Here is a 17626-nt window from a genome sequence, read left to right as displayed (position 1 = left end):
AAAAAGGCCACAGTCAAGTTGAAAGACAAAGTCTACCTTAATCAGAATGAACTACAAAGAGTGTATAAATATCTGTTATCTGCCACAAAACTTAATGCTTTGCAGTAAGCCAAGGAAAGCTGAATCTACCTACAAAATTATATATCTCACATATGCATATGTGTATACGTGTAAGTCATAAGTAATAATATGCACATGTGCCCTGTGGCCCTGTGTAATGTTTTAGTGTGGACTACAGTTACATAATTTGTACTCTGTGGACTTCTCCATTCTCTTGATTTTAGGTAAATTTTCCTTTTTAATTATGTGTAAGCTGTTGGATCTCCGTGTGTGTGTGTGTGTGTGTGTGTGTGTGTGTGTGTGTGTGTGTGTGTGTGTGTGTGTACAGGTATCTACAGAGACCAGAATCCCCCAGGTCCCCCAGAGCTGAAGTTGTAAGCTACCTGAGGTCTGTCCTGGAAACTGAACTCGTATTTTCTGCAAAGGCAATTTGTAATCTTAACTGCTGAGCCATCTCTCCAGCACCTATCTCCTTTTCGTTGTTTCTTTGTTTCTTTGTTTGTTTCTTTGTTTGTTTCTTTGTTTGTTTGTTTCTTTCTTTCTTTCTTTCTTTCTTTTTAAAATTTAAATCCAAGATATGAGAATGGCTTTGTCACAGTGGGATAGTAGCAAGGGTATCCAAGAAATGTGTTCTGTTTGTAAGCAAGCACACCGTCTTAGTTCTACATATTGCCATGAGCAACACCTAGTCAACTGGTCAAGGAATAGCAAGACACCTGGGCCACACTAAAACATTACTCAGTTTTGTTTCAGTGCAAGTGAAACAAAGTGTCTGGTAGGAGGAAATGGAAGACTTGGGCACTAAGAGTGTTCAGTGTAAGATCCAGAACAGTGGGTTCCAGGGTGATCTTGCTTGACTCAACTCCGCCTGCTCTTGCTTGCAAATCTGAAGAAGGTGCCAAGGATGTGGCATCCTAGGAGGAGAAGGAACAGCCCAGACTCTACTGATGATTCTTCTGCAGGGGGATGTCCTGAGGTGCTTAAGCTCTGTATTCCAAAGGCTATCCCAGGCATGAAACCCCAGAGAAGAGTGTTTGGGCGGACACTCAGCTGTTGTATGACGTAGAGCACACACAGATGGGACTCCATCCATCCTGTGTAGCCCTCCTGGGCCATAGATCCCAGGAGTCCAGTGATTCTTGATGCCTGTCTGCAAGGACACTGTCTTGCCTGACTTGTTTATTCACATGTTCTGTCTTGACAGGCTTAAGAATGGGAATGATAGAGAGATGAGTATGTGGCCACTGGGTCTGCTTTGAGACCATTGCAAGAAGTCTGACAGCTGAGCATGTAAAATTTCCTACCAGACTTGGAAACACAGGCAGAAAGTGACCCACCAGGCCTGGGATTGAAAATGAGGATCTGGAATTTCCCCTTCCCGGGGTTCAATAACTACAAGCTACTCTAATGAAGTATCAGGGCTGCCGTCAATAGTCACTAAAATCACAGTCTTGCTGTGCATGTTGATGGTATCTGTAAGTACCTGGAGCCTTTCTCTGGCTGTAGGAGTGTTGGCAGCCTAGGACAAGAGGCAGAATAGAAACCTTTTAGGGGAGGTGCTGGGGAGATGCCTCAGCAGATAGAGCACTTACCATGCAAGAATGGGGCCCAGGGTTCAGATTCCTAGCACCCATGTAAATGCCAGGTGTATACAAGGTGAGGAGCAACAGAGGAAAACACACGATGTCAATCTCTGGCCTCCATATACACATGCATACCACACATACATGTGAAAAAATGTTGGGAGAGCATCATACATACACACACCAATAAGCAACCAACTTTGGATGGGTAGGTACTCTGGCCCCCTTGCTCTTCCTTGGAGCTCACCCAGTGTTGAGTGCCACCAGCCTCCTAGGTAACCTCAACAGAATTAGAAATAAGAATGATTATGTCAACCCCACCTTAAAACTCTCCCGAGACCCATCATATATGCTACAGGGGATCCTGCCTCGCAGGTATAGGTGGAGACGAAACTGGAGACACACAAGCTCCTTATTAAAACACGGCCGTCTTGCTAAAATATATTCCTAGGACCTAGAGCATTTCCTGACTCTTGACAAGATGGGCTGGCTGTTCAGCCACCTCCCTAGAAACTTCAGTTTCAACCCTTGGATTTGTCCCCAACTTCTGACTTTCAAGATACCAGGGTCTGGAGCCCAGAGAGACCCATGTTTCATGATAACAGCATTAGTAGACGCTGAGGCCCAGAGGGAACGCTGTCCCCTCTTGACGATACAACCTGGTCCAGCAGACTGGACCCCTGACCCTTCTCTGTGTTACTTGTTTGGCTGTTAGTCATTTCAAAGCTCTGCACCCTGAGAAGCCATTACCGCAGTCTGTTGCAAGGTGGACGTGATGGAGGGGGAATGAGGCCATCCCTAAATAATAAATAACCCTTGGGAATTATTATTTTCTTGACTTATTTCCAATGGAAAAGAGATCTATCTCTGTGTTCATGTTTTAAACACCTTGAGGATAGGTTAATTCACTTTCAACCAAGAATATTGAGTTCCTAATAACTTCTGGCCCTAATAGAGTGACCAGTGTGTACCGGATTGTGTGCTACCCACTTGGAAGGGGGTGTTTTGCACTTTACTCTTCTCTGCCCTCTGAGAAGGCAGTCGGACAGAGATTACATAGTGGATGTCACATAGCAAGCTGAGTTTGGATCTGTGGAGTCTGACCACAGAGTCCGCAGACCCACTGTTCTATGACGAACAAATGATCAATGGAGAGGTGAGAAAGATGGCCAAGTGGAGCAGTCCTGGCGCGGTGGAGAGAGGCAGAACGGCTACGGCAGTGACAGTGGTGAAACGGAGCTTACACAGACACAGACACAGACAGCCCCGGAACACTGCCAGATGCGGGATCGCCCTGGCTCTGGGCAACGAGAGAGGCCAAGGTGAGGAACGATTTGCTTTCTGGACCGGACCTCCTCGACGAGATGCTCTGGTCTATGAAGCCCCTAAGGATCGAGTGCAGGTTAGTGGTCCTGAGGCAATCAGGGGCCATGGAGATGTACATTATGTCCAGATGTTAGAGTCACCTAATGCCATGTGGATGTGTGTGATCTGTGTCTCAGCCTGAGGCTATGTTGATGTCTGTCAGCCATGCTGCCCCCTGGAAGCCATATGGATATGAGTGGCCTGCACTGCACCTGAGGCCATGGAGCTGTCTGGGTCCATGCTGCTACTGCCACCAATGGTCATGTCTGGGTCCATGGTCCTACTGCAGCCAGGGTCTGTGCTGATGTCCATGAGCCACTGCTACCACTGAAGGTCATGTGATCTGTTCTGCAGCCTGAAGCCATGTTGATGTCTGTGGGCCATGCTAACTCTAGAGGGGTGGGTGAGGCGTACCAGTCTAGGTGGCATGAGCTGTCACCTGAGTCCCTGTTGATGTCCAGGCCCATGCTGACACCAAGGGTCACGTCTGGGTCTGTGGTGCTACTGCAGCTGTAGACCACGTTCATGGTTTCTGCTGTGACCAGAAACCATGAGGAAGCCCAGGATCCTAGCCCCAGCTGACTGTAAAGAGCCAGGAAGCTACTTTGGCAGTGACACCAATGACTACAGATACATGACTGAGAGAGAGGGTCACAGAAGTCTTCTGAGATAACGCTACCCCACGACCTCCCCTGAAGTAACAGCCTGAAAAGGAAGAGAATTCTTAGGGATGCTGAGGTGCATTTCTCCACAACTGATGGCCTCTGGTGCAGGTCAAGGACTCAATTTTGTTTAGTGGGCCGGCCTCTGTGAGTTTGATCATGCTCTAACGAATGTGTAGACAACAAAAATTGAACTTGCTTTGCTGTTGTTGTTATTGTTATTGTTGGGGGCAGGGATCAGGTCACAAGGGTGAAGAGGAGAGAGGATGTGGAAGGACTGGGAGGTGAGTGTGATTAAAGTGTATGAGGTAAAATTCCCAAAGAATCATATCAATATTATTTTGAGGGATTAAAAAGAAGCTCATTATGATGGGGTGAGGAAAACCATCCTGAACTTTGGCTTTCAGTCTCTTTTCTCCTCCAGAGCTGCGAAGGTCCTGGTTCTGCAGTAAGGGGTTCCTATGGCGTAGAGTTCCACTGTTACAGTCGCTATAGTGAGGGCTTCATCCATTGTGGGGAGTTCTGTGGTGGATAGTATGTTCTATGGTAAAATCTCAGGACAGAGGTCTTCCAGTGGTCGTTCCCTGTTTCCTTCCTCTTGCAATCACATCTCCCTTTCATCATGCAGACTGCACTGCCTGTCTCAGCTTCACTGCTCCCCACCCTGATTGAAAACTGCAGTTTCCCAGGCACCACTGCCTTTCTGTCCCTCACACTTTTCCCTTCATCAGGACTCCTCACCTCCTCGCCTAGCAAAGTGCTCCTTATCTGACTCAGTGGGCTTGAGTCAGCTCCTTCTATAGATGCTTCTCAGGCTCTGTTTCCAAGATTGTGTCTTATTGCTTCAAGATATCTTTTAGCACCAAATGCTTCTTCTGTGACAATTCCTTGTCACCTGTTTTATAATGGTTGGCTCACTAACTAGTAGGATACGTTTCAGATTTCTGAATAGAGGCAAAGAATGCTAGCTGGAATGAAATCTAAGTGTGTGTTTTCCCCCTAGGCATTATATGAGCATGACATTGGGCATTGACCCAGGCCCTTCTATCTTGTTGCTCTGCCACCCCTAAGGTGTTGACTGACTTAGTGTAGGTTGGCTCATAGCCACACTAGAATTCCAGCCTGCCTTAATTCCAAAATAATATTGTAGTCACTTGGTCATACCACCACTTTGAATGAAACTGAACTCATTGCAGATTACAAGGAAGGCAAAGAGGAAATAAGAATGGTTCTAGGTGAGACACTTGAGTTTCAGGTAGGTAGTTACAGGGAGGTGGAAAGTTGAACCTGGGTCTCATTGTACAGGACTCGAATGCTGAAAGTCCAACTGCTGACAACAGTGGCCTTCGCTGTCAGACAGTGACGCTCCTCTGACACATATAGCCAAGTCACTGAAGTGGGAGCCAGCTCTAAGTGACTCTAAGTGACGTTTCTTCTTACATAATTAAGTCGCATGTGACAGGTGTCTACCAAGAGAGGTGGACTAGAAAAATGGGTCACCAAAGCAGGAACCACAGTACAAGCCACCAACTGAGTGGTTTCTAAACCTACTGGTAACCACAATTGCATTGGTTCCCTTTCCTTTCCTTCCTTCCTTTCTTCTTCCTCCCTGTCCTCTCCACCCATCTCTGTCTCTTCTCTCTAACTCCTCTCATTCCCCCTTTTTCCTTCTCTCCGTCTCTTTTTGCCTTCCTCTCTATCCCCCAGTTCTGGGGATATTCCCAGAGATTTGTGTGTTTAAACACTTGATTCTCGGCTAATGATGCTGTTTTAGGGAGGTTGGGTCCCGTGGCCTCATTAACAAAGGTGTTATGGCCTCAAAGATGGTTTCTACTTCTGCTCCCAGCCTGAGCTCTCTGTTTTCTCATCTATTGTAATGTGAAGAAGCTTGGCCCAAGCCCCAGGTGCCATCTACTGAGCCCTCCTCCCATGCTTCTCAAGCCACATGCTGCCTCCCTTGCCATGATAAATTATACTAAACTTTGGATCCAGGTAAACCTCATCTCCCTTTGGTTTCTTCTGTCGGGTATGTTACCACGGCATCCCACACGTAAATAATACAGATAGAGCTTTATACAGTGTTAGGAAAGCATGCTACTGCTGAACTGTTTCACCTTGGTACTTTAAGTTAAAGAGAGAAGGTGTCATGGTGGTGAAATGGCTCAGCAGGTAAAGGTGCCTGACTTCAGTCTCAGTACCCACAAAGTGGAAAAAGGGGAACGCTCTGACCACAATTTACAGGCTATGGCATGTGTGTTTTCATATGCATACGTGTGCGCGCGCGCGCGCGTGCGCGCACACCCACACCCACCCACCCACACACACACACACACACACACACACACTAAGATTTTGATTTTGAAAAGGGAAACAATATCCTGAGGCCTCCTGCAGGACCCTAGATAAAGGGTAAGTATATGTGGGAAATTCGTACAGCCATTCTGACAGAGAGCTGGCTGTGACCCTACTTTCCCTCAGGAGACCCATCACTACCCTGCACTTACAGATCCACCAACTGAACTTACCTAGTCCTGGGCATCTCTGCAAACTCCAGGGCCAGCAGATCCGTGTGAGGTAAGAAGAAAATATGGTTCAACGTGGCTCCGTAAAGTGTTGGTTCAAACTTCTGGAGTCTGACGGTGGAACGTTTATTTTAGGCATACTTAGGCACAGTAAAATTTTGGAAAATAGTTTCCTGATGATAATTAACTCGATCCCGTGTATACAAGGAGGCTAAAGACATGATTACGTTGGAACTCTTTTCAAAGCACACATGACTTCTTCCGTAAAGATGGACTCTATTGACCAAGAAACGATGTTCAGGATAAGGATTGGGGGAGCAGGGGGAGCCAGATGTGGCCTGGCCATGCAGATAGCACAGAGGTCACTAGGCTATTAGCCACCTCCACTCCATTTGCAAAGTGCATGTGACATCTGCCCTCGGGATGAGTTCGATTGACCGAGAAGCAAAGCTCAAGATAAGCATGTCAGGAGGAAGAGTCTGGGATAAACATAAGTCTGGGGAGCTAGTTGTGGCCTGACCCTACAAATCGCATGGGTCACCAGGCTATTAACCTCATCCATTCTCTGCCTTCTGGGCAGAAAACAGATACGCACCGCTTTCTTTGAAGAGACAACCCTGCAGGTTAAACTTCTCTGGTTTTCCTACTGCTTTTCTGTAAGCACAATGGCCTCATGCCCGCTCTACTACTAAAAGGACTTTCTCTCTTTGGACTAGAGGCAGAGCAGTTCTTGTTTGCTATTCTCTCTAAATTCTAATCCTCCAGGTTATTGCAAAGTCCAAAAGGCTTCGAACTGTCTCCACACCACTCAGTGACAAATCCATTCTCCTGTAGCTTACACACACATAGCTAAGCACATCAAGGCTTTGCCCCAGCACAAACCCCACCATCGTACATCTTGAAAAGAGGTCTGGAAAAAAATCACTAAGCCTTAGTTGGACCTTGGTTAAAAAAAAGTAGCTTCTTCAATCTGACTGTCTCTCTTCCATGACTCTGAGCCCACTAATCCCCCAGGACAAAGTTTTCTGTCTTTAGAAATTGCCCAGTCAGGGACCAAACCATTGTATCAAAAAATAAAGTGTGGGGGGCTGGAGAAATGTCTCAGTATTTACCACTCTTGCAGGAGACCTGCGTTAGTACCTGACGCCATTCCGGGAGGCTCATAACCTTCTGTAACTCCAGCTTCAGAGGCTCTGACACAGTTGTCTGGACTCTGGATGCTTGCACTCACACATGCGTAGACTGCCCACATGCACAGGTGATTGAAAAAATAAACCTTTTTTTTTTTAAACAAAGAGAAGAGATTGAGGAAGACAGGCGGTCCGATGTCATTTTTTGACCTCCACATGCAGGAAAACCCCTTCCCCATATTTAAATCAGGTCACTACCTGGAGGTAATAGAAACCCACTGAGGTTAGCTCTCGGCTAGGGAAGACTTAGCTGCCTGAAGGATATTTGTTGATGTCTGTAGGTAGTGCTTTCTATCACAACCTAGGGGATAAGTACTCTTGGCACTAGACACCTTAGATGTTTCAACATCGCGTAATACACACAACTGCTGTAGTGACAATCACCTGCCCCCTCCACTTCATTTTTTGATACAAAGTCTCTCACACAACCCAGAGCTGACTGACTCAGCTAGACTGGCTGGCCATCAACCCCTGGGATCTGCCTGTCTTTACCCCATAGCACTGGATTTCCAGGCACACAACTCAGGTCCTCTCCACTTCAGCAACCGAGCATCGCTGTAAGCCCTGTTTAATTATGCTTTTAAAGAGTAATTTATTTTTATTTACATATGAGGCTCCGTGGGTTTTTACATGTACCACATGTATTCAGGTGTCCACAGAGGCCAGAGGCATTGGACGCCCAGTTGCTGGGGTTAGAGGAGGTTGTGTGCTCCTGATCTGGATGCTGGAAACCAAACTCAGGACCTCTGCACCAGCATCATGTGCTCTTGACTGCTGAGCTGTAACTCCAGACCTAGCCTTGTCTGGTTTGTTCATATTAACGAGTGCTTGCTAGAACCAAAGAAAACTGAGACGCGGTCCCTGACTCAAAACATTCACTGGCTGATTAAAAATAACTGGACGGCTACAATCTAATGTGGCACACATGATGTCAAGAGAGATGAAGAGGTGGGGGAGGGGGTCACTGAGGACGAGGGCAAAGAGAGCTATGAAAGCTTATGGAAGAAATCAATGATCAAATACACTAAAGGGTGCATAGAAACCAGCCAGGCATTCCAGCCTAGGGGGCAGCAGGATAAATAGTAGAGAGAACCGTGTCCCACAGGGCTCTTTTGATTGAGTTACAAGATCAGTTCCCTAGATGCAAAAGAGAGACATCCCTAAGCTCCAAATCCCAACTGTCTGTGGTCTAATTTTACACAGAGGGGAAGCAGCTCCTAGCCAGGGAACGCTGAGGAACTCTCCGTGGTACTGAACCGAGTCTCTGCACCCACTTCAATCGGCAGCGGCAGCTCTCAATCCAGGCACCTGAGACCCTGTCCTTCTGATTATGCCTCTCACCCTTGGCTTGATGCTATGCACTTAGAAATAGAATAGCCTCGCCAACCTAAATTGTTTATATGAAGGACAAATAAAATAGACAAAGATATTATCATGAGTTGCAAATCATGGTCTAGCATTGTGGTGGCTTTATGGTTGCTTTTTAAACATTTAACTGAAACTTTATCTATCTCCTACCTATGCATAATAACCATGAATTTCCTTACTAGGAGAAAGATACATCATTTAGGTCCCAGTGTGGTGGCTTACGGCTTTAGTCCCAGCATTCCCTCAGGAGACAGAGGCAGGTGGAGATCTGTGAGTATGAGACCAGCCTGTCAGGCCATCCGGGGCTACATACTGAGACCCTGTCGCAAAAAAATGCAATTTAAAGCAAAATACCAATACAGGGGTTGGGGATTTAGCTCAGTGGTAGAGCGCTTGCCTAGCAAGCACAAGGCCCTGGGTTCAGTTCCCAGCTCCGGGGGAGGGGGGAATACCAATGCAGATCTTTGAAATAAAATAGGATCTGAACCCCAACTATGCCATGTCACAGCTGTCAGACCACGGCAAGTTAATTTGACATCTCTGGACCTGTCTCCAATAACTTCCCAGTGCTTGTCATACTGGCTTTTTGGGAATGGTGGATGAGCTAGGGCACAGACGTGCACTTTTATGTCCTAAACCAACACAGTAAACTCTATCTTCTGCTGTGTGGGGGGGAAATCTAGTGTCTGACATGGCAACAAGAATTGTAGGCGGGGTTGGGGATTTGACTCAGAGGTAGAGTGCTTGCCTAGCAAGCGCAAGGCCCTGGGTTCGGTCCCCAGCTCCGAAAAAAAAGAAAAGAAAAAAAGAAAAGAAAAAAAAAAGAATTGTAGGCACGGGATAACAGCAGTTCCTTTCCCATGTCCCATCCATGTGGTCCTCATAGAGACAGCATATGAAATAAAATTGATTTTGAAAGGTTCTTCCTCTGTATGCCATTTCTACACTGGTGTCCTGACACCTTGGCATCTAGACACTTACCTTCTCGGCAAGACACAGGAAGTTCATCTGCTGGGTACCCTGACCACCTGGACAATAGCACTTGAAGATGTTAGGTTCTCCACTCAACAGGAGGCCCAGCAAGGTGACCCTGTTTTGAAGTTCAAAGCTGGCAGGCCCACCTACCTGCTTAGAGCTTCATTTCTGTCTTTAAGCTTCCCGTTCATTGTCAAGAGCACATGCAAGTTCTGTGCCTAAGAAAAGACTAACACGGGGGAATTAGGCTAAAAGTCAAGTAGAAGAAAGAAACTTGGCAAAAGAAAAATTATATAAAATTTTACAATTAATAGTCTTGTGAGAATGAAGAACCCATGGAACAAGAACAAGATAACATTTTTTTTCTTTTTCTTTCTTTTTATCTTTTGATGTTTTGAGCCAAGCTTTCTCTGTTGTAGAAGTCTTGGCTCACTCTGCAGACTAGGCCGGTCTCAGACTCAAAGATTTGCCTGAGTGCTGAGATTAAAGTTACACACCACCATGTCCAGCAAGATAATACCTTTTAAGATAATATATCTTAAGATTTATTTTTATGTTGCTTATTCATTTTGTTGGTTTTTTAATATTTTATTTATTTGTCTATTATATATAAGTACATTCGGACACACCAGAAGAGGGCATTGGATCCCACTACAGATGGTTGTGAGCCACCATGTGGTTGCTGGGAATTGAACTCAGGACCTCTGGAAGAACAGTCAATGCCCTTAACCTCTGAGCCATCTCTCCAGCCCCATTTTGTTGTTTTTTGGTTTTGGTTTTGGCTTCGTTTGTTTGTTGTTTGTTTGAGACAGGGTCTGTTTACGCAGCCTTGGTTGTCCTGGAACTCACTCTGTAGACCAGGTTGGCCTTGAACTCACAGAGATCTTCCTGCTTCCAAAGTGCCGGAATTAAAGTCATGCACCATCACACCCAATTTATTTCTATTTTAAACTGCGTGTCTGTGTGCATAAGCACGGTTGTCTGTGGAGGTCAGAGGAGGGTGCTCACTCCTCCCGGAAGAATTAGAGTCCAATTGTGAGTCCATTAACAGGGGCGCTGGCAACCAAATTCACATCCTCTGCAGGATCAGCAAGCACGCTAAGTCCTCGTGCCAGCTCTCCGGCCCTCGTGATGATATATCTTAAAAGGCGCAAGCGAAGACTACTGGACACCCTCGAAAGTGAGAGGAGAGAGGAAAGCTGTAACTGAGAAGGCAGAGCGTTGAGGAATCGTGTCCCCCTTTCACCAGCACAACCATTCCACACAAGAGCACAAGGATCTGTTTTCTTAAGCTGAGTACTTGGAGAGTGTTGTATGTGGGGGACGGGGGGTGGGGGGAATTCTTCTTGCATTGTTTCTATGAAAATCCCTACGACAAGAGCAAAGCTTTCTAGAAAGAAGTGAAGAGAAAACAGACCTTAAAGAAGGCAAGACACTCCGTGAAGGGAAAAATATTAAAATGGTGGAAAAATCTTAGAAAAAGAGAAATAAGCCAGATATTGTGGTGTACACCTTTAATCCCAGCACTTGGGAGGCAGAAACAGGGAGAACCCTGTGAGTCGGGAGGCCAGCCTGGTCTACAGTGAGTTCTAGGCCAGCCAGGAATGCATAGTGAGACCCCGTTCTGGAGAGGGGGAGAAAGAAAGGTGAGGAGGAGGAGGAAGTAGGGAAGAAATTATGATAGAAATGATGCAAATTTCCCAGCATAGAACTCTCTAAGTGCTTGGCTTAACAGAAACACAGAAGAAAGTTCAGAAGGCGCACATACAATAGTGTATCACTTCAGACTGGAGGGAGCAAAGCAGGTCTCACATAGTCAGGTAGGATATCCAATGTCGAGAATGAGAGTGGCTTCAGATTTCTCAGTGGGAACCTCTAGAATGAGAGGGAGAGAGATACCTCCAAACCCCCAACAGAGCGGCAGATCCACCTGACTCAGCCCGGCACTCCATCAAGTACCACAGAAGAACAACAATTCTAGACTTCAGAGTCTTCGAAGGCTAATTTCCTCACGCATCCTTCCTCAGGAAATGACCGGAGGATGTGCTCCACAACAAACAGACCATAAATCAAGGAATAGACAGGCACTAGACACAGAACACATGAGTTCAACTTAGAAAGAATGAAAGAAGTCCTCGAGGGGACAGTAATGGTGACAGCAGCTGTCCACGAGCATAAAGGTCAAGTCATCAAGAATACAGGAGCCTGTCTCAAACAGATGTTTGAGAACAGCCACCACCAGGACCGTGCCTCTGTTGACCTATTTTTTTTTTAGACCTGGGTGAGTCTGGCTGGGATTTTTCGTCATCTACCTGGTGAGGAGAGCACTTTCCTCACTTCTGGATTGATTTCTGTGCCACCCGAGGACCTCATTTCACCCTGCAGAAGAGCTTGGCTCTACTCCAGATGTTCACAGTAGCCTGAGTAAAGCACAAATTTTGGGCTGGGGCTGGAGAGACAGCTCGGCGATTATGAGCCCCAATTGCCCTTGAAAGAACCCTGAGTTCAAGTTCCCAGCACCCATGTTGGGGAGGATACAATCTGTGTGACTCTAGCTCGAGGGAAGTTGATGCCCTCTATTGGCCTCTTGAGAAATTGCATACACTTGTGAAAACCCATGCTCAGACGTACAAGCACACACATAATTTTAAAATAAATCTTTTTTAAAAACTCTGAGACAGATAAAGCCATGTTTTGGGGTGCGTATTTTCCCCTACAGCTCCACCAGATGCCCAACTTATAGTGGCCTGCTTATGACCATATCCATATGCTATCCTGGAAAATGTCCTTAGAAATTCCTATGGAAGCTGAAAACAATTATTTACCCGGGGAGCACCCCTCCCTCTTCTGAGGACTTTTATTAAAAAACATTGCCACGTCATGCTTGGTTATATTTTTGCTTCTCCTCGATGCACAATGTCCGGGAACATACAGCTAGGTCAGATCCTACAGATTATGGATTAGAACGAACACCAAGATGCTGCTTACGTCTGGGGAGGAGGCTGGACATTTGCTTTTGAGAGACATTCAGAGGTTCCCTGTGGTAATTTTCTGTTCCTTAAACTGTAGGAGGCTGTCAAATATGCTATAATAGAACAACTAACAATCTATACAAAATAATTACAAATCAAAACGCATGCACTAAATGCAAGCAGGCACTAAAGCAAGGCCATTTTGTCCCATAATGGAATTGGGTGTCCGTGTAAACCAGCTGAGCTTTAAGCAGAGATTATCAGAAACGGGGTGCAGTCCATGGAAATAGTTCTTGCTTGTGACACAGGCGTGAGGACCAGGGAGCCCCAGAATCTATGTAAATACTAGGTGGGTGTGACATCCCACCTGGTATTCCAGGCTTGGAGGTTGGACCCAGAAGACCCTCAGAGTAAGTTGGTTAGAGAGACAAGCCGTTTGGTCAGGCTGGGATTGGGTGAGAGACCCTGTCTCAATTAATGAAGTAAAAGATCAATAAAGAATAATTCCCAAATCAACCCTGGGTCTCCACATGCACATGTGAACATGTGCCCTCCTGTGTGTGCCCACCCACATGCCCACATGCATACGCAGACATACGTGGAGAAGAGAAAAACATAAGAAAAGGAACATAAGAATTCTCCATTTATCAGAGACACAGGCAGAAGGCAACAGAATTTCATTATAGTCCTAGCCAATGTCCCAGTCAAGGGTTTTGGAGTATCTCATAGAGGTGTTTCTTCTCTGCCACCACCTTCTCCCTCTCCCTCTCCCCCTCCCTCTCCCTCTCCCTCTCCCCCTCCCTCTCCCTCTCCCTCTCCCTTTCCCTCTCCTTCTTTCTTCTTCTCCTTCTCCTTCTTCCCCTTCTCCTCTTCCTCTTCTCCCCCTCTTCTCTCTCCTCCTCCTCTTCTTTTCCCTCCTCCTTTCCCACCTCTTCCTCCTCTCCCTCCTCCTCCTTCTTCTCCTCCCTTCTCCTCCTCCTCCTCTTCCTCTTCCTCCTTTTCTCTCCTCTTTCCCTCTCTCTGATGTATGCATGCATATAAATGTGTTCATGTATTGTGCATACACATATAATACAGAGACCAGACCTTAATGTTGGGTGTCATTCCTTAAGTGTCGCACACTTTTTGAGAGAGAGAGAGAGAGAGAGAGAGAGAGAGAGAGAGAGAGAGAGAGAGAGAGAGAGATCATCAGGACCTGGCACTCCCTGACCAGGAAATGCTGCTGGCTGACTAGGGAGTCCCAGGGTTGTACATATCTCTGCCTTCCCAGCGCCAGGATTACAAGTTCACGCCACCACGTGCAGATTTTCTGTGGATGCCAAGGATTAAACTAGGGCTAAGCTCTCTCCTCAGCTGTAGTTTGAATTTTTGAGATAGTCCTACTAAGTTTTCCAGGCTGGCCTTGAACTCATATTGTGACCCAGACAGGCTTTGAACTTGAGATCCCAATGTCTCAGCCTCCTAAGTAAGTGAATTTCAGTCCTGGGCTGCCATGCTGTTTCTCCTACCTGCTCCCTCCCTCTTATAACTAGTCTGTTACTGAATTTTCCTCAGTTAGGCATTTTGAGTGTTTCTTATGTTTCTCTTGGTGGCCTGCATTTCTGCCTAGGATGGCCTTTTCAGAAATTCCTACGAGCTTTGAGGAGCAATATGTCACCAAAAGCCCCAGATATGTGGCTCCCTCATGGGATGGTATTTCGTACAGAGATCTGGAAACCTCTCTGGTCTGCTCTCTAATCACAACATATATTCAATTATCTCTACGAATAGCTTTATCCCAAGGAAGCTATACATCTCAAAAACACTTTTAGATTTAACTCTGAATTTGTGTGCAGTGTCTACCCATTGGTTTCATATCTGACTAATGGCTCTCCTAGTCCTGTAGAGAAAGGACAGAGGTGGGGGGCAGTCCCCTCTGCCTTGTGGAATTTTCATTTCTATCGCACTTCTGACCCTAGGAGAGGAAGGACGCAGCAGTCACAGGCATCCTCTCTGGTTTCTTTCTCATAGTGACTCATAGGCTGACTAGCTCTTAGCATCACCCCTCCCCTCTGGAGATCAAAGCTCACCTCGAGAGAACCTCTCAGGGAAGAAACAGCCAGCGGAACCCTGGGCCAGGCAGGAAAGGCCAGTAAATATGTGCATGACGCATTTACAGAATGCTCTGCTGGGGACTGTGTGAAGAGGGAAGCTGAGGAAGCCATCCAGGATGGAGGTGGGGCCCTTGGAGGGCTTGGGTCAAGGTGGGCCTCCAATAAGATGAAAATGGGGAGGACAAGCTATTTGTGTGTGTTGGTAAACACAAGAAGAGGGGAGGTAACTAGCTAGCGAGAAGGTGGGTTTCAGTGGATTGTACCCTATGCTGGAAGTGGATACACTTGACTCCTGGAGGACTCCAGGGGAAGGAGAAGAAGCCAGAACAAAAGAAGGCAAGACCTGATATTCTTATACAGGGGATTTGGAGGTTAGCAGACCCGTGTTCAAACCCTGAGAGGCTTCTTTTCTAAGTATTTATACATGTGTATGTGTGTGGCTCTCTGTGCATATAACTGCAGCTGCCCACAGAGGCCAGAAGAGGCCATCAGATCCTCTGAGGCCGGAGCGACAGGTGATTCTGATGGGCCTGACCTAAGTGTTGGAAACTGATCTCAAGTCCTCTGTAAGAGCAGTACATGCTCTTAAGGGCGGACCATCACTCAAGTCCTCACTCCCCTTGAAAAAAATTATTTTACTGGCTTGTTTCTCAACTCCATGAATTAGCTGTTATCCCTTGTATTAAATGTTTCTATACCTTGGTCTTTTTTTAAAAAAGACTATTCATTTTTGATTACATGTATGTGTGTCTATAAGTGTATGTGCATGACAGTGTAAATGTCCTCAGAGGTCAGAAGAGGGCTCAGAGTCCCTGGAACTGGAGTTACAGATGGTTGTGAGCCACCATGTGTGGGTGCTGGAAAGAAAACCCTGATTCTTTACTTAGCTAGTGCTCTAACCACTGAGCTATCTCTACAGCCCCCATGTTGATCTTATTATCCGTGGATCAGTGATGATAATTCCCTGCCTGTTAGGTATCTGATACAGAGAAAGTTCTAAAACAAGCCCTTTCTTTGTTCGTGTTGGGAAGATGGTCTGTCAGACAGTGAGATGGGAAAGGGTGGGGGAGGGGCAGCAATGTGTTCTAGGTGTTCAGCGCTGGATTATCAGACACTTGAGCTTCAGTCAAGGCTCCAACACAAGGTCACCCTGTGAACCTGGGCAAGGCTCCTCTCTGGAGTTGGGTGTCACCTGTTTAGAATAATGGACTCCATGCTTCTTTCTAATGACAAGATCCTGGTCCCTAAAGACACCTGTTTGGGCTGAGAAACAGCTTCACCGATATGTGCTTGCCTAACAGACATGAGGAAGCCATGTTAAAAAGCCAGGTGTGGGGTGCATATTTGTAATCTTAGCTCTGGGAGCATGGGTACAGACAAATAGATCCCTGGGCTCGGCGGGCACCCAACCTAGCCTACTTAACACATTCTGGGTCTCAAGGCACAAGGTAGATGGTGAGGAATGACACCTGAGATTCACCTCTGGCCTTCATTCACACATTCACCCACACACAAAGACACACACACAGACACACACAGACAGACACACAGATACACACATATACACATACACACAGACACACATACACACACAGATACACATACACACACATACACACATATACACATAACACAGACACATACACATATACACATACACACATACACATATACATATACACACACACAGACAAACAGACACACAGAGAAACACACAGACACACACACACAGACACACACACACGGAGGTGAGAAACTACACGACAATCTTCTGACTTAGACATGATGGCAACAGAGTCATGGAGGTATGCTCTATGCTATGGTGTCCATGGAAACGGTGCTGCCAGTTCTCAAAATACTTGGAGTCATTGGTTCAGAATTATTTGTAAATCCAATTCTTGGAGGCAAATTAAAAATGAGCCTTGAGTTTCTCCTCTGTTGATGTGATCTTTGACAAAAACAAAAACAAACAAGAAAACACAGAGCAGTTCCCATCCTCTTACCATGAATTCTACCCCCTTTGTATCTCTGTCCATCTGTATCTCTGTCTGTCTGTATCTCTGTCTGTATCTCTGTCGTCATCTGTATCTCTGTCATCTGTATCTCTGTTCATCTGTATCTCTGTCCACCTGTATCTCTGTCCGTCTGTATCTCTGTCCATCTGTATCTCTGTCCATCTGTATCTCTGACTTGCAGAAGGTTGTGTTGGCATCTCTCGAGTCCTCTGGAAAATTGGGATAATAACATCCACACCATAGCATCCTTACCAGAGCAGTTAGTGCCAGCCTGGCTCCAGGTGGCTCTAACAATTTAGGCTGGGCCACTTGTCCTCTGGAGGACAATTAAACAGAGAGAAAGTCTGGTAAAAACATTTAGGGATTTCCTCCTGACCCACGACTTGTTCTAGGTCCTGACGTGATGTTCAGGTTTAAGTAGAGAGCAGGCAGAGTTCTGGTGTCTTAGTCAGAGTTACTACTGATGTAATGAAACACCGTGACCAAAACTTTGTTGTGAAGGAGGGCATTCATTTGGCTTACACTTCCACATCATAGTCCATCACTGAAGGAAGTCAGGACAGGAATTCAAACAGGTCAGGACCCTGAAGGCAGGAGCTGGTGCAGAGGCCATGGAGGGGTGCCACTTACCGGCTTGCTCCCCATGGTTTGCTCAGCCTGCTTTCTTATAGAACCCAGGACCACCAGCCCAGAGTTGGCACCACCCACAATGGCCTGGACCCTTCCCCATTAATCACTAATTAGAAAAATGCCCTGTAGGCTTCCTACAGTCTCATCTGTGGAGGCATTTTCTTGGTTGTCTCTCCCTCTTCTCTGATGAC

Source organism: Rattus norvegicus, chromosome 15, assembly GCF_021556685.1.
Source record: "Rattus norvegicus strain SHRSP/BbbUtx chromosome 15, alternate assembly SHRSP_T2T, whole genome shotgun sequence".
Lineage (NCBI taxonomy): Eukaryota > Metazoa > Chordata > Mammalia > Rodentia > Muridae > Rattus > Rattus norvegicus.
The sequence above is the reverse complement of the archived record's forward strand: the minus strand, read 5'-3'. Positions refer to the sequence as shown.